This window comes from Pleurodeles waltl, chromosome 10, assembly GCF_031143425.1.
Source record: "Pleurodeles waltl isolate 20211129_DDA chromosome 10, aPleWal1.hap1.20221129, whole genome shotgun sequence".
NCBI classification, from domain to species: domain Eukaryota; kingdom Metazoa; phylum Chordata; class Amphibia; order Caudata; family Salamandridae; genus Pleurodeles; species Pleurodeles waltl.
The window spans coordinates 622,885,755-622,903,756 of record NC_090449.1 but is presented as its reverse complement, the minus strand read 5'-3'; the positions used below and the strand labels follow the sequence as shown (position 1 = coordinate 622,903,756).

The window sequence follows — 18,002 nt, the reverse complement described above, 5'->3', positions numbered from 1 at the left end:
GACATATATACCACCCTGAGCAGGGCTTTTCCACAACAGTCTACCCCTTCCTTTGGCTCTTCAACACCAGGCACATCAACACTGGCGCCAGCCAAAGAAAGCAAGGCCCTGCCAGAGGAAGAACGAGCCCCAAACACCCTTGCCTCTGTAGCAGCAGATCTCCCTCCCCCTGCCACAAGTTGGGACGTCCAACAAAGAATCCAGGAGGTGTGGATGGCAAGACACCTACTACTGCCAGCAAGTGGCCTCTTCTTAAAGGACATCTTTTGCATGCCACACATTCACTCTGTGGACGGTTCCTGAACCACCTACCAGTTCTTATGGGAGGAGTACTCTGGACTCACAATGGTGTGGCATCTACTCCAATGATTTTATTCACTATGACTGATCCTTCACTTAACGTTTTAGTTTGTTTCTGTCCAAAATGTATTTTCTTTATTAGCATTGTAATAAATTCACCAATCACTAACTCATTTTATGCTTACCTAAATTTCCCATTTAGCTATGTAGAGGTGTAAGACCATTTGAAGCATACAATTAATATACAAGATACTTGTGCAAGCAGGGATATGTTACAGGTACCAGAGTGTCCAGCTCAGGATTACAGCCATTACACGCCAACACATTAGTACAAGTATCTGGTCAAACCAAAAAATGTATTACAGTGTTCAGCACATAGACTGTCAATATGCCTGCAGTATTGGAAACCAAAAAATGAGTGACTCATAATGAGTAAATTAACATATTTACAGGTACAGACCTCCAGACCACGTAAGGTAGAGATTTGCCAGACATTGTCCTGTACAACAGGCAAACATTAAAGTGGTTGATGTCAGCAGCTTGAGCCTTATCACATACAACACCAAAGTAACCCAAAATCACATAATCCAAGATACTGACAGATGGCAGTACAACTGTCCCTGATCACAGGGACATCAAAATCCAATTCCCATGCATCTGGTTGTATGACACAAACATATGTCAGTGTTGTATATACAGGTCATACAAAAAGAATGTTTAGCCAATGTAAAGGAAACATGATGTGGTCAAAGGCTAGGACTACATATTTTATGACCACACGATGACACACATGATGCATCAGACACCCCACATTACACAAAACAAGTGCAATGGCTACTTCTGTACCTCCACCCAAACACTGTGCAAACTGTCTTGGTACAGGTCTCATACACCGAAACTCTGTGACCTACAATCCAAAAATAAAACAAAGAATATAGGATTGAAAACATACCTATGACGCAAGTCATAAAGCAAGCAACTGGAAAACAAAGCACATTGCAAGGAAACTGCCACAATGCAACATCATCAAGGTAGGGATGTGTCAAAAGCTATCTCATCCGGCAGCCTTTAGCTGAATATTGCAGAGTATCACCTCTCTGGCTGTTTCCAAAATGCTCAACTCAAACATTCTCACAACTACAGTCCATTGTAAAGTCACAGTCATAACATCACATCACATACACTCATGAAAAGTGTCTGTTGACGATATCTCCTCTAGTCAGCTCCTTCCTCTTCACCACTGTCATCCTCACTTGGCATTTCAGGAGTTACACCCGGTGGCACTGCAGGCTCCCCCTCCTCTGGGATGTATGGGATATTCCTCCACCGAGCGATGTTGTGGAGCATGTAGCATGCCACAGTGATCTGACACACTTTCCTGGGTGAGTAGAGGAGGGCTCCACCAGGTCTATCTAGGTAGCTAAATCTGGCCTTCTGGATGCCAGAAGCCCGCTCCACTGGCCTCTGTGATCTTCCATGGGCCACATAGAGGTGGACTCCCCCGGCATAGTTGGATTCCTCACTGATGTCAGCAACCAAGGACGATTGGGATATGCTGAGTTTCCCATTAAAGAATGGGATATGAGTGCAACAGTGAATCACTCACTTCATGATTGTAGCAATGCACACAAACAATCAGGACAGACGTGACTTACCAACCAGCCAGGACTTCTCAGGGTGCAGTTGTGACATCAGCTGGGGTATGGTGCTGTTTCGCGTTTTGAAGGAATCGTGCTGATCCTGGATAACGGGCACAGACATGTGAGATGTAGAGATTTGCCAAACAGACAACTTGCACGTTGATGGAATGGAAGTTGTTTCTGTTGCAATAGACTTGTTCAGTGGCCTGTAGTTGCACCAAGCCAACATGTGCGCCATCAATTGCCCCCACAACATGTGAGAGGCAGGCAAAACCATAAAAGTCAGCCTTCACATTGGCTAAATCCTCTTGTCAGGAGAGCCTGATATAGCTGCCAATGTGTTTCAACATTGCTGAGAGAAAATCCTTCAACAACAGACTGAACATGGGTTGGGACATACTAGCAAATAGGGCCACTGTATGTTGGAAGCACTCTGTGGCCAGGAAATGCAAAACTGACATGACTTGTACAATGGCTGGTATGCAAGTTGGATGACTAATAGCTGCCATCAGGTCTGCCTTTAACTGACAACATAAGTCCACTATTGTTTGCCTAGCCAGATAGTATAACATAATTATATGCAATTGCTTCATGGTTTGAGGGTCTGACAGTGTATGGTAGACAGGAGGTTGTTGACTCTTCCTCTCTCAGGGTACCTATGTGTGACAAGACATGATTTGTATTATTAATCAGTGTGTCCACAGCAACATACATTAAGCATTCCAATAATATCATGTGACAAAGCATTTCTGACTGGATCGATCTGACACATAGCAATCATTAGAGCTGGTAACTCCACAAGGTCACATGTGACCCCCAAGGATGTCAACACATGTGTCCACGACACGGATTTGGACGAAACTCAAAGATGTGCTACACTATTGCCCCATAAAATGTGACTGTATTTTCTGTCCGCCAAAATGACCGTTAGCAGTGGTGAACCATGCACTACTGTCAAAGGCCATCTGTGCTCTGCAGCACACTACACTGGGGGTTCTGTAGAAGGACCAACATGACAAGATCGAATTAGGATGTTTGCAATGCCACATTACATATATTGTAGCTGTGACGCAGTTTACAAAGACAAATACAGTATTTCAGGCGACCCAAATGGCGGATGCCTGACCTACTGCGCTGGACATTAGTAACCGCCTGTGACTGCCGATGGAAGTCGTCAGGGTGGTAGGCAGTTCCAACCGCAGCCGACACAGCCATAGGCTAATGTTGATGCCTGTGGCGGTCGAGGCCCAATGGCTGTGTCCGCCGGCAATGATGACTGTGTATGTGACCGCCATGTTGTGCACATTCGCTCACTTGACTCCTGACACTACAGCCAGCATCATCTCCACTACCTGAGCTGCTGTGTGCCACCTCTGGGAGAATTCATGTCACGTCCAGCAGGTAACAGGGACCCTGCCTTCTCTCCAGAGGAGTTGGAGAGGCGGGTTGATGTGGTTCTTCCCCTGTATGGACAGCTCCATGGCTCACCAGAGGAGCAGGTAAGAATCTCATAGGCACAATTGATTCTGTTCAACACCATCCTTTCCCTCCTCACAGGCTACAATGTGCCCCTGTGTGCCAGTAAGACTTCTTGTGTGCCTGTTGTTACAGTTTGTGTGACATCAATGGGATATACATTGTGCAGGTATTGGTGGCCTGTACTGTATGTTAAATTCAGTCACATTGTGTAGTGTGAGGTTTTTTGAGGTCCTAGATCCTCCTTGGGTTGGATGAATACAACTGCCATCCAATGACATCCCTTTCTTCATGATTGTTGTAAATTTTGGACAACATGTATGTGCATGACAGCATGAGCCGTGTATGCATCTTGTATGAGTCATTTGAGGATCTTGTAAGCAATGTATATAGTACCACAGATCTTCCAACTCACATCTGGCCTTGACAAACTGGTGTCTGGAATCCACATCCTGACTCACTCTGCCCTTCAGGTTGCCACACAAACCACATGCTGAATTGATGATGGCCACATGATGTTCTGTCATGCATGGAAATGTGAGTGTCATGTTTGTTCAGTATTCTCAACCTACAGAGACCAAGGGGTGCCAGTTGTATCTAGGCTGTGTGAGAGTCACTGTGGCTATGCAACTGTGGCACTGTGCCCACTCCCTATTGACCAGCAGATCCTGTCATGTGGACAATATGATGCTCTAGTGGCAAAACCTGCCCTGAATTCCTCAGTCCATTGACTAGATTAAGAATGGGTACTGAGGTACATCCCAGAAGTAGTCCATATGTGCATTTGGCCTCATTGTCAAAGTGTGTCTTTGAGTCTTGGCAGGTCCCTTACTCCCACAGCTCTCTTGTCACCTTCACATAAGTCATATTTGTCCTGTACAGTCTTATTGCACCAATGACAGTCCCACAGTGCAAACAGTGTGTTGATTCCTGGGAGGCCTTGATATTGGAGTCAGTACCTTGGTCACATAGCAGAAATCGTGCAGTGTATACCTTTGTGTGTTGGATGCCATCTCTGTAGGATAGACACATATGTCCAAAGGATTGTTATGTGATACAGGTACATACCACAGAACCCACCCCCTGAAGTGGCATGAGTCTGCATTTGGTAGGCCACATGTCCGCACCATGCCAGCCCCTTCATTGCAACTCATGTATAATGATAAAGTCTGTACTATGGAAGTTGCCTGTAGGGACTGTATGCAGTGAGTCAATCTTGCAGAGTATGAATGTGTTGATCCATTTAGGCCTAAGAAGTTTACCCTTCAGAAGCCACATATCTGTGTAGTGTTTCATTGTGGCCCACACAACAGTACATGTTGCTGGGAACATGGGCTACCTGATGTCAGAAGGCTTGTTTAGTTATTGTAGGCCCTGAGCAGGGTAGTGGGTTTGTCTGCAGATGTTTATGAATGTCTGTAGTCATGTCCCTGTACTTATTGGCTGTGTGCTTTACACTTGTGGTTTGTTAACAAATTGAACATTTCTAGCTTGGTGTTTCTGATGTGTAGGACTCAACTATCTGTGTGAAAACTTGTGATTGTAATCTCTTGATTTGTCTTTTGCATCCATGCAGGTCAATACCCGTCAGAAGAAGGACGTATGTAAAACCATCACCCGGAAGGTGTGGATCCTGGGCATCCACAGCTGAAGGAGTGCCCACAGTCGCAAGAGGCGGGAGGTCCTGAGACGCTGGGCCCGGAATATCACCGCGATCCTGCTCAGTCTGTCCTTCCAATGTGGGTGGGCCATATTTGTCCACCACCCAAAGTTCTATTCACACCCTCCCTGTTGTTCCCCACACAGTTGGCCATGTCTGCTAACCCAAGAGGGTCGGTGTCTCCTTTGCCGCAGAAAACTCACCCCCAGCCCCTACCACTGCTTCTCTGAGGGAGGAGGCTTCTGACCTCCTGAGGAACATCTCTGTGGGTCAGACTGCCATTGTGAATACCATCCGGGGGTTGGCCAGCCAACTTCAGCAGACCAATGCTTTCCAGGAAGGTATTCATAATGCCGTGTCTGACCTACGGAGATCTTTTCAGGCTCTGGCCTCCTCACTGATGGCAACTAGTCACCCCCCACATTCCGCACCCCTCCACCTCCTTCTTCCCAATCCGACCCTCATTCCTCTACCAATTCCAAGCACACAGACACATCTGCAGGCACCCACCTCAACAGCACACAAAAACACAAACACCCCAAGACACACTGGCACGCAGGCACTCAACCTACACCCACAAACACAACATCAGCCACCACTTCAGCAGACACCCCACAACCTCCACCGACCTACACACCAGATCCAGCATACCCACAGACACCACCACAACAGCCAGTGCATTATCCACCACACTCACCATACCCGCAGACACCACCCCAACAGAGACACAGACATCCACCACATGCCAGGAGATTATCCATTAAATCAAACTTCCACAGGAGCAGATGCCTCTTACCCAACTCCCTCCAACAGATGAGTGCTCAGACTTTACTGATTATCTGAACCCTGCATCTGCTAGGGGGAAAGGGGAATGGGAATAGAAAAAGAGCGACCGCCTCCAGATCCAGTTCCAGCCTGTGTTTCCCACTTGAAGATAGGATATTCAGTGTTTGCTTCTGTAACCCGCACCTTTCTTTTTGTTGGGATTTCCTTAAAGGAAGGACCTGCAGTAGGGTGATAAGAGCATAGATAAGTACATTCCTACTGCGCATTCAACTGTTCCGCCATTCACATTCACCCAATTCTATTGTTCTCCTAACTTGGATCTTTTGAGGGACTAGCCTCTCTCTAAGAGAACAATGTTAACTTAATATCTTCTTTTCTCCAAGAGTCAGAGGTATCAAAGGTTCTCTGGAGAACAGTTCAAAGGTTCACAAATATACAATCTACTAATGTCTTTTACAGGAAACGCAAACTCCTTCTCAAGGTTCAGTATTCTCAATCACAGTCTATAGGAATTAGTCTGAGCACTGAGGTTTGTCTCTGACTGGCAAGTCTGCAAGGCCAAGAGTTTTTGTATATATATGTACATATATAAATTGGCAAGTCCGGAAATCATACAAAATCATTCCTTACTGCAGTTGCTTGAAGTTCTGTTAAGCCAAAACAAATTCTCCTCAGTTGTTGGAAGAAGGAAGAAATTCAGCTTCTCCAAAAGGGAAAAAGTAGCTGGTGTGCACACCGTAACAAGAAAAATAATTACTCAAAACTGGAAGAATTCTCTAAGAAACGAAGCGCCTCAGGAACACTGTTCATTCTCTTCAAGATGGTAGTTGAAGTGCACAGCTCCCAGAGAGAAACAGCTGGAGGGAAGCTTCAGCATGAGACTAAGGTAGAAACACTAGAGCGCTGACCTCACAAGGATATGCGGCCACCATCTTGAGTGGCAGTTAAACCTGAAGAAGCTAGTTCTAAGAACAGCCTCTGCAACAGCCACCTGGAGTGAGGACACTGCTGCAAACAACGTGAGTAAAAGGAAAATGGGAATCGTTTTTGCTGAGGGAAAAACTTAACAACACTGACAATAGTTTTCCTGACACCACATCTCAAATACCTGTAGAAACCATCCCAACAGACACACAGTAATCCACCTCATCCATTATACCTGCAGACACCATCCCATCACACAGACATCCACCACTACAACCATACCTCAGACACCACCCAGCAGACACACACATCCACCACTCCATCACGCAGCACATCCAACTCCCAGCCCCGCAAGACATGCAAATGCCCATACTCACACAGACACAACCCACACAGAAGCATACCTCACACACCACACACTCAAGGCGTCTACACCAACAAACCAGACAACTACTCCCTCAATCTCTAAATCCCCAACCCCTTCTGCATACCCTCCCTGTGTTCCGAAGGAGAGTTTCTTTTTTGACCTTGCGATTTCCTCTGTTCCCTCCAAACGCCCTCCCAAACCCAAGAGGCCCTGGCCCACATCCCAACCCATCCTTTTTCACATGCAGGCCATCCCATGTCACACCTGCCCCCCTCCTGCAACCATCCATACCCCTCCCCCTTGAAGAAGCCAACTCCTCATGAGAAACAGTCCACCCCCCCAAACATACCCATCCCAAATCTGACCCCCGGATGATCCCTGAGGTGCCTGCCTGCTCACTTGATGCCCCTTCCTATGGAGGTTCCCTGGCAGTAATAGGAGTCAAGTGTGGGCACAGTACTGTGCAAAGACTTACAAACAGACTGGCGAATTGCCTTTCCTATTGTGCATTACCACTTCAATAAACCTGAGTTGTTGTTTTTCTGGGTACACATTTGTTCTGCAACTCATTTTCTACCTTTTTGTTGTTCCTGATTAAGTTATGTTGTCTGCCAACAGTTGTGCACGTTTCAGCCTGATTGCTAATCCATTTGCTGTTGTTATGCAAACCTGACTGTGTGGCAAGTGCTGGTGTCACCCAGGATAAGGGTAGGCGTTGACTGTATGGATGTGTGTTTGTTAATGCAATTGGGGTGTCATTGGATTGTGTTCTGTTTGGTATGGTAAGTATTTCATCTTGTGTTGTCCAATGTCAGCATGACTTGCCCCCCTGATATGGACTGGATATTGGTCTCATGTGTGGCAACTTGAGGTTTCTTTGTACAGACATGGAGGGTATTCAATTGTTCTAGCTTCCTTTGCATTTGACTGTGCATGTGTACATTTTGCTGTGTGTACCTTGGAGCTACTTCATCCAGATGTATGTCCAATTCAGTTGCAGTTGTGTGTGCTTTCTTGTCTTGCACTTCCACATTCTACAGATAGGCATGCCACTTGGCTCTAGTATTGTTTGTCCCTGCACTACCTGAAGGGCCAGTTCCTTTGCAAATGTTGTTTTAGGGATGAGTGCAAAGAGATATGTGTCCCAGTGCAGCATTCTTCCCTGAGCGTTCTTGATGCCCCCATCCCTATTGTGTAGGTATTGTTTGCATTGTGGGCGATATGTGGGTCCATTACATGGAAGTTTAATGGGAAGGGAGTTTGTGTTAAATGACACATCCATAGATATGTGTTTTGGATCTGATGACAGTCCATGCCATGTGTGCAATGTGAGGGTTTTCATTGTATTGGTGGATGTGATGTTGCTGAGTTGTTGGTGTTGTGCGACGCAATGTTGTATACACTTCACTGTCCCTGTGCCTAAGATGTGCAGATGTGTTTTTGTGTTGTGTGGCAGTGCAGTGTGAGTAACTTGCCCAAAGGGGGCGTTTAATGGCGGTGTATGTGTCCTTCTCTGTGAATGACTCCGACTGTGGATACAATTCACGTGTACTTGGAGCCTATAGGGTGAGCCCTGTATCATGTGGATGGCGTCGCAACGATCTGTTGTTGAGCGTAATGACACAGTAGGTGTGTGTACTTACTGTCGGTTGCGTCCACGGAGGTCTAGATTTTGGGCTCCCTCAATAAGCAGTAGCAGCGACTGAACATGTGTGAGGGCTCTCCATGATGACACAGAATGTGTAACGCTGCCTAGAAGTGAGTTACTCCCTTTATACTCTCTGTTTCCACCTGCTGGGACATGGTGGTTGGACCCCCACAGTCACAGGCTCCGTCGGCATGTTTGTCTTGCCTTGTTACCGCAGCAATGCCTGCGGAACCGCAGCAGTCTTTACTCCATAGGTCCTCATGTTTTGTATTACGGGGATTGGACCTCCAAACTTGTAATGAGGCCCTGTGTCTTTTTGGATTCAGCACTTTTTTTCTCTCAGTTTGGGTACCCGTAGTGGAGTATGCATCAGCTTCTAGGAGGACAACACTACCGATGTACCAGGACCAACAGAAATATTGGATGCCAAAATCTATCTTATATTTTACACTGTTAATAGAATGTATGCTGTATAGTAGCAGGCAACATCCACGGAATTTAAAGATATAATTAGAACCACTGGGTGTTTTATTTGTATTGTTTTTTTAATCAGGAGAGACGTTGTTTAGGTCTAAGTGATATACTTGATATAAGGAGATTACTACAGTAGGTTCACAGTTAGGATCCTTGATGACGAAAAAAAATCCTTTGTTCAATTATTGAGCAATAATCATAAAAGAACATTACAAAAGGAAAATCAGTGCAAGTAAACAAAGAAATGGACATCTAAAACTCATCACATACAGTAAAATCATCTCAGTACCGCTTATAATTAAAAACAAGTGCATACTTTGCTGATGTGGCAGCTTTCAAAATGTTGGTTATCAAAAGGGCCCAAAAAGGCATATTCCCCTTATGAGGGCCCATGGGAACCCCATCAGGTCTAGTGGCCTTGTTAGAAGGACTGGCAATAATATCGGAAGATAGTTCTTCATGCTCAAAATACCCAAAGGGAATAAACTGTCCCTCTCTACAGAAGGTAATGTCTCCTAGTTTCCTAATGAGTAAATCTGCTCAAAATGAGCCCCCCATTGTTCAGGGTTAATGTTGGAACCTAGACCCTCAGACACGGTCAAGGATAATTGTTTGCCGTTGACTATCTCCCAGAAACCATTAGCATTTCTGATATTGCAAATTTAGACCAGACCCACCCATGTTTCATCTTTTATAGTTAGCTTCCTACTCCTAATAGCCTTCTAGCAGGCTGCCCTTGGTAAGGTAATATTAAGCTAGTTTCTTGGCAGCACGTTAAGAGATTCACAAAGTTTATGATTGGTGATCCTACAGGATCGCTCTGGTAGAACAATTTAGAGCTTGAAAGGCATCTAAAATAACGGGTCCATGGGAGTATCAAAGATTAACAATTAATCCATAATCAGGGCCACGTTGGAGCCCACTAAGAAATTTAACATAGTTGCAATTGATATGCCTCTCCATTTAATCCCAAGGCCCTTATCTTTTGGGATCAAACCGGTTAAGCCAGGAGACGTGATCGGTCACTATTGGCGGGTAATGGCAGAAAGAGTTCAGTGGGATTATGGTCGCAAAAGCAGGATTCCAAAACACTTCCAAAACACTCTTATAACAGACTAGGGCCTGGATATAAAGATATAACCAATGTTTGTCCCTTTTCCTCAGCCTATGAAAGTAGGACGTTGGTTTGAGGGGTTCCCCATAATGTCCATCACATTAAGAAGTCCCGCGTAACACAGGGCTGTAAATGACCTCCTCCCCCTATGGTCACATCACATAGTGCAAGTTGGAATGTCCTTCGTCACAAAAGGGTCAGATGTGGTAGGGTTCGAACCCAGTTTGTCATTAAAATCGCCTCCCAATATCACATTGAAACAATTGAACTTGGAAAAGGATCTGGCCTCCAGGACCGACAGTACCTGAAATAAAGCCTCAATCTGACAATCAAGGTAATCTACAGGATTCCAGACATTAACAAGGAAAAAATTTAAACCCATTGAATAAAACAATCCACAGAATCTGAATTCCTCTGTTTTTGGTGGGAATGGTGATAACCGTGAGACATTTAGAGATATGGATCATAATGGCTAATCCACCCCGAGCTCTCTGTCCCAGTGAAGCAATAGGAGGGACTATAAAACATTGAAAGCCATCCCAGGTGATGGTCTCCCAGGCCCAGATTTCTTGGGACGTAACAATATCAATGTCACTTGGGATCCAACATCTTGGCCCTGATGCCAGCAATATTCCAGCAGATAAGCCTTAGAGGTACATTTTAATTTGAACCGACAACTCTAGGAGGAATACTAGCTAAGGATGGCCGGCCAATAGCAGGGCAACTAGGAGAATAGTCTGGGAGTTAGTCACTGTGATCCATTTCCGACAAAGGGAGAAATCTATTGGTGGTAGGTTCACATTATATCTCAGTATCCCCACCACTGGGGGAGATCTATAATGCCCTGTTTGTAATATGGGTTGTAAATGTCTACAAAAGAAGCCCAATGAAAGGACATTGACACTGTCCTCCATGGGGCGCTGCTTGTTTACATTATAAATTAAATGTCTGGCCAATCTTGGATACTTGCAATTAATCACCACACAAACCCCCCTCAAATGTTTAATTGTAGTGCCCACCTGCCAACCCTCCTCACATACAAAATATAATTATGTTCACTGAAGTTGAACTTTGAGTTACAACACAAGGAATTACACACTTTTTGTCAGCTGGAGGGTAAATTCCTTACTATTAGGGTTTAGTATTGAAACTCGTGTCAGGATAGCAACATAAGGGCAACATTCGGGGGGCTGATTGAGACAAGGCAGTGTCTTGACAGTCTGAGATCACACACTCTTCCCTTGGGCAAGACCCATAACAGAAGGAGTATGCAGACCCTCCTCAGTTCCCTTCTCTCCAAATGAGGGTGCCATGTTTTCAATGTGTGAAGGGGGCAGCTGAGGGATAACAACTGCTGTTTGCAAAGCGCACAAGGGTGACCTGATAGTTTTGGCAGCGGGAAACTTAGCCAAGCTATCAAGAAAGGTGAGAGATGCCATTTGTTTTGGCTGTAGTGGGGGTTTAAAGCTGGTATTAACAAGTTGTTTGATTAAAGCAGAGACAGCCATTTCTAGGTTATGCAATCTGTCCACTAATGGAGTAACCATGATAGTGCCCCAATCCAACCTCACAGGGATCCTGTTGGTTACCGAACAGGTGGAGCTTGCTTGAATTACAAGCTTGAGATTTTGCCTTGTCAGTTCGTTTAGGTTGGCGCTTCCTTTTCGTCGAATGGACATAGTCTCTACCATTAGAAATGTATGAACCATTGTTTGCTGCTAAAGGCTCAATCAGTAGGTGGCGGACTAGGTAGGGCTGTTGAATCCAAGGTACCAGGACAAGATCAAAGGCTAGTTGGATTTACTGGGGGTAGACTAGGGCCCTCCCCTACTTCCAAAGATAGTCATCTCTCCACAGGGTTGATTTCCTTTGATATTACCTCCACCACACATGCTAAGAAAGAATCCAATGCAGTACTGCTCATCTCTCCACAGGGTTGATTTCCTTTGATATTACCTCCACCACACATGCTAAGAAAGAATCCAATGCAGTACTGGTAGAGGGTTTACGAGAACTGTCCTTATCCCCAGGTAATTTATGCTTACTCATGCTACTCACTGATTAATTAAATCCTGCTTTTGGGGTAAAGCAGAAGTGGAACAATGGGCAACCCCTTATCGAGAATCCTCGCCTAAATAAATAAATGCGAACTCAGTCAAAAAATGTCAAGCAAAGGCCCTCTGGAAAATGGGGCTCACTAGTCATTGTTAGGAGCCAGGGCAAAGAAGAGTGGGCCAGCCTGACCTCTTCCAGTTGATGATAGGCGAAGAAGGGCCGGACATGGCCCAAGTGTGTCCAGTGCTGCAGGAGTTGAAACTCGCTATTAAGTGCTTATAATTGCATGCAGCTGCAGGTGGCCCCTAACTCCAGCTAAGGGCCCTTGGTGATGGTGGGGGAACATAGTCCCACCCCAGCCATGTGTCGGCAAAGCCCGGCAGTTTGTCCTGCCCTGCTGGAGTTGAAAAGTGCTTTCAAGCACTGAGAATTGCAAGCAGCTGTGGGTGGCTCCACCTCCTGCTGAGGGCACCCTGGTGATGCTGGAAGATGTAGTCCCACCCCAGCCAAGTGCAGTCAAAGTTGGGCAGTTAGCATCCTTAGTTTGAAAAGCTATAACCGGGGTGTGGAATTTATTAAAATATCTAATTGCCCATGGGACAGGTTGCTTCTTAAATCTACTTGATCTGTAAAAAAATCTACTTGTCCCTTTGGTGACATGTAGTTCGGTGACAAGTTATGGCAGCAATCTCATTATATAAGAGCTCTTAATAGTCTCTCTGATTTTGCTAGGGCTACTACTATAGTAGGGCTTGAATACTTGCGCTTTCAATCCCTATTCTAGCAATTTCCTTATTTTGCACCTTTTTGAAGATCTACATACTGGGGCTGGAGGAAGCAGTAAGCAATAGTTCCAGGGACAGAATGCCTTTGAGTCTGCAAACCTACTATCTTGCATGTTTAACAATTTTCACCAGTTCTTCTCAAATTTTCTCTCATACTGAGAAAGGTTGGACATTTACTCCTGACAAGGGCAGAAATAGAAGTTCTTCCAGGGTTGGGGGAAAAAGGTGGTTGGAGGGAAAGTGAACTTGAAAACCCTCAATAGATTTTCACATGAGCAAATCTACACATGCATATTTGCTCATGCTAAAATACAGTTCAAACATATTTTCTAGGAGTATGAGTTCCTGGTATTCTTATGTAAGTTCTTGTGAATTCATGAAAACCACTAATTCAAAGACATATACCATGGGTGCACAGTTTGCACAGTTGTGACTTTCTTTAAGAATTGGGTCCCTAATTATGTCTGGGGTTAACCAAGATATTTTGTTTTTATTTAACTTCTATTTTTCTCTCTATCTATGGGCGGGCTTTACTGTGAGTGATCAAAATTCTACTCTTCCACAGGGTGCATATTGGTACACAAAGTAGTTTTGTTCAGTGCCATGAACTACTGTATCAATCAGTGGCATAACAAAACTTGAAGCCCCCCCTGTAAAGAACATGCAGGGCCCCCTCCAGACTCACACAGGGAAGGTGCTGTGTTGAGGGGTCCCCTAGAGGGCCCCCCCGCACTGCAGGGGTTGTGGGGCCTTTAGTACGCCACTGGTGGCAATGTGTGCTTTTGAAACAAAAAAACTTTTTTGCTTTTTGACCGGGTTCATTACAGTGGTGAGGGCCTGGCAGCTCCCATAACAATAAAGTGTTACAAAAGCCATGTCAAAACAAGACACAAATTGATGAAACCAAAAGACTCACAACAGATGTTGGATTGGTTGGCTTTGCCAGTGCTTGTTTATTTTCATGTTTCCCATAATCTTGTTGAAAATGGTTACACTCATTTACCATTAGGAATATTTTTTGCAAATACTAGCATGCATCATCACATTTTTTTCTGAACATTTTATTTTGAAAGCAAGGAATCGTCATTCTTGCTTACAAGCTTCGACAAACATTTACATCTAATCAGATAGCATTCTGGGAACAATATTCTTAACCTCATATTGTTAAACTTTTCAAACAAGTGTGTACACTTTGTATTTTACTCAAACTACTGTCATTAGTGCAATGTTACCTTAAAACATGTATTTACAGTTCTTCCCTACTAATAAAGGCTTTTCATTAATAAACCATAAATACAAGTTCAAACAGTATTAACATATGGTGCCACATATTATCTCAACTGCAGACAGTTCCCTTCCCTTCCCTGTAAACTGGCAAGCAAAGGGTTTGTGCTGCAGGGGGCTGTGCCTACTTGTCCCAGGGACAAAATAAACATGAAAACGTGTTGCCCTTGACCCCAAACAATATATCCAAGGCGTTGGTGTAGGAGGCTGGCCTGGCTTATAGTGGGTACCTTGTGGTACTTACACCCTGTGCCGGTCCAGTTATCCCTTATTAGTAGAATAGAGGTGTTTCTAGCAGCTTAGGCTGATAGAAGGAAGCTATGGCAAAGCTTAGGCTGAACTAGGAGACATGCAAAGCTCCTACTATACCACTTATATCATGTAGCACAATATCATAAGAAAACACAATACACAGAGTTACTAAAAATAAAGGTACTTTATTTTTATGACAATATGCCACAAGTATCTCAGTGAGTACCCTCAGTAAGAAGGTAAATAATATCCACAAGTTATATGTACACAATCTCAAAACAGGTAAGTAAGAGTAAGAAAAGTAATGCAAACAGTGTAGAATTACAATAGGATGCAATAGGTGAACATAGGTCTAGGGGCAACACAAACCATATACTCCAAAAGTGGAATGCGAATCACGAATGGACCCCAGACCTATGGGAGCTTGTAGAGGGTCGCTGGGACTGTAAGAAAACAGTCAGGGTGTCCAAGATACCCCACCCCAAGACCCTGAAACGTAGGAGTAAAGTACACCTACTACCCCAAAAGGGCACAATAGTCGTGATAGGGGGATTCTGCAAGAACCACAAACACCAGCAAAGCACTGAAGACGGATTCCTGGACCTGAGGACCTGCAAGGCAAGGGGACCAAGTCCAAGAGTTGTGATAGTGTCCAGGGTGGGGCAGGAGTCCACGAAACCCCGGATGAAGGTGCTAGGAAGCGTCCTCCGGATGGAAGAAGCTTGGAATTCTGCAACAATGAAGAGGACTATGAACCTCTCCTTCGGAAGGAAGATGTCCCACGTTGCAATGAAGGTTGCAGAAGTGTTCCCATGCAGAAATACCGCAAACAAGCTTTGCTAACTGCAAGGGTCGCGGTAGAGGTTTTTGGGTGCTGCTGGGGACCAGGAAGGGCCAGGATGTCGCCCTTTGGAGGAGGAGACAGAGGGGGCGCTCAGCAACTCAGAGAGCCCCCACAGAAGCAGGCAGCACCAGCAGAAGTACCCAAACAGGCACTTAGAAGATTTGTGAACCGGAGCTGGCTCAGAGTCACAAAGGAGGGTCCCACGATGCCAGAGGCCAACTCAGAGGGTTGAGCACTACAGGACGGAGTGCTGGGGACCCAGGCTAGGCTGTGCCTGAAGGAAATCCTGGAAGAGTGCACAGGAGCTGGAGCAGCTGCAAATCACGCAGTACACAGGCTTGCAGTCTAGCATGGGGAGGCAAGGACTTACCACCACCAAACTTGGACTGAAGGATCACTGGACTGCAGGAGTCACTTTGATAGAGTTCCTGTGTTCCAGGGACCACGCTCGTCAGGATGAGAGGGGACCCAGAGGACAGGTGATGCAGTCTTTTGGTGCCTGCGTTAGCAGAGGGAAGATTCCGTTGACCCACAGGAGATTTCTTCTTGGCTTCCAGTGCAGGGTGAAGGCAGATGACCCTCAGAGCATGCACCACCAGGAAACAGTCAAGAAGGCCGGCAGGATGAGGCACTACAATGCTACTGGTAGTCGTCTTGCTACTTAATTGCGATTTTGCAGGCGTCCTGGAGCAGTCAGCAGTCGATCCTTGGCAGAAGTCGAAGAGGGAAGTGCAGAGGAACTCTGGTGAGCTCTTGCATTCGTTATCTGAAGAATACCCCAGAGGAGAGACCCTAAATAGCCAGAAAAGGAGGTTTGGCTACCAAGAAAGGAGGATTGGCTACCAAGAAAGGTAAGAGCCTATCAGAGGGGGTCTCTGACGTCACCTGCTGGCACTGGCCACTCAGAGCAGTCCAGTCTGCCCCCAACACCTCTGTTTCCAAGATGGCAGAGTCTGGGACACACTGGAGGAGCTCAGGGCACCTCTCCTGGGAGGTACTGGTCTGGGGTGTGGTCACTTCCCTTTCCTTTGTCCAGTTTCGCGCCAGAGCAGGGCTGGGGGATCCCTGAACCGGTATAGACTGGCTTATGCAGAGATGGGCACCATCTGTGCCCATCAAAACATTTCCAGAGGCTGGGGGAGGCTACTCCTCCCCAGCCCTTCACACCTATTTCCAAAGGGAGAGGGTGTAACACCCTCTCTCAGAGGAAATCCTTTGTTCTGCCTTCCTGGGCCAGTGTTGCCTGGACCCCAGGAGGGCAGAAACCTGTCTGGTGGTTTGGCAGCAGCAGCAGCTGCAGTGGAAACCCGGGAAAGACAGTTTGGCAGCACCCGGGTTCTGTGCTAGAGACCCGGGGGATCATGGAATTGTCCCCGCAATACCTGAATGGTATTGGGGGGACAATTCCAGGATCTTAGACATGTTACATGACCATGTTCGGAGTTACCATTGTGACGCTATACATAGGTAGTGACCTATGTATAGTGCACACGTGTAATGGTGTCTCCGCACTCACAAAGTCTGGGGAATTTGCCCTGAATGATGTGGGGGCACCGTGGCTAGTGCCAGGGTGTCCACACACTAACTAACTTGGCACCCAACCTTCACCAGGTGAAGGTTAGACATATAGGTGACTTATAAGTTACTTATGTGCAGTGAAAAATGGCTGTGAAATAACGTGGACATTATTTCACCCAGGCTGCAGTGGCAGGCCTGTGTAAGAATTGTCTGAGCTCCCTATGGGTGGCAAAAGAAATGCTGCAGCCCATAGGGATCTCCTGGAACCCCAATACCCTGGGTACCTAAGTACCATATACAAGGGAATTATATGGGTGTACCAGTGTGCCAATGAGAATTGGTAAATTTAGTCACTAGCCTGCAGTGACAAATTTAGAAGGCAGAGAGAGCACAAACACTGAGGTTCTGGTTAGCAGAGCTTCAGTGATACAGTTAGGCACCACACAGGGAACACATACAGGGCACATACTATGAGCACTGGGGTCCTGCCTAGCAGGATCCCAGTGACACAGGGGCTAAAACATACATACATACAGTGAAAATGGGGGTAACATGCTAGGCAAGATGGTACTTTCCTATTGTCGGCCTATAGGAATGCCACATTCCTGGTGTAACCTTTTTCCAGTCAAATATCAATGACTGTAAAAGTTTAGGTTGTACATTTTATTTAGAATTGTATTACAAGTACATGTTAACGTTGTTACCAGTTGTCCTTATTTATCGTTATGCCAAGCAAGCAGCAGGGTGGAAACATTTTGTTGATTGCCAGTTTAGAGTCGTAACTGCAATATGTGAGGTTTTGCCAATTTAGTTCATTAATGGCAACATTGGATATGTTGGCAGAGTTTTATTACATTAATCAAAAGGGAAATTAA

The 18,002-nt window shown here is 45.6% G+C and overlaps 1 protein-coding gene across 4 annotated transcripts in view; it reads left to right on the top strand.

Moving 5' to 3' along the window:
- The window catches only part of XYLB (xylulokinase), an 830,291-nt gene that overhangs the window by 91,995 nt on the left and 720,294 nt on the right, over positions 1-18,002 (top strand). The window lies entirely within an intron of this gene.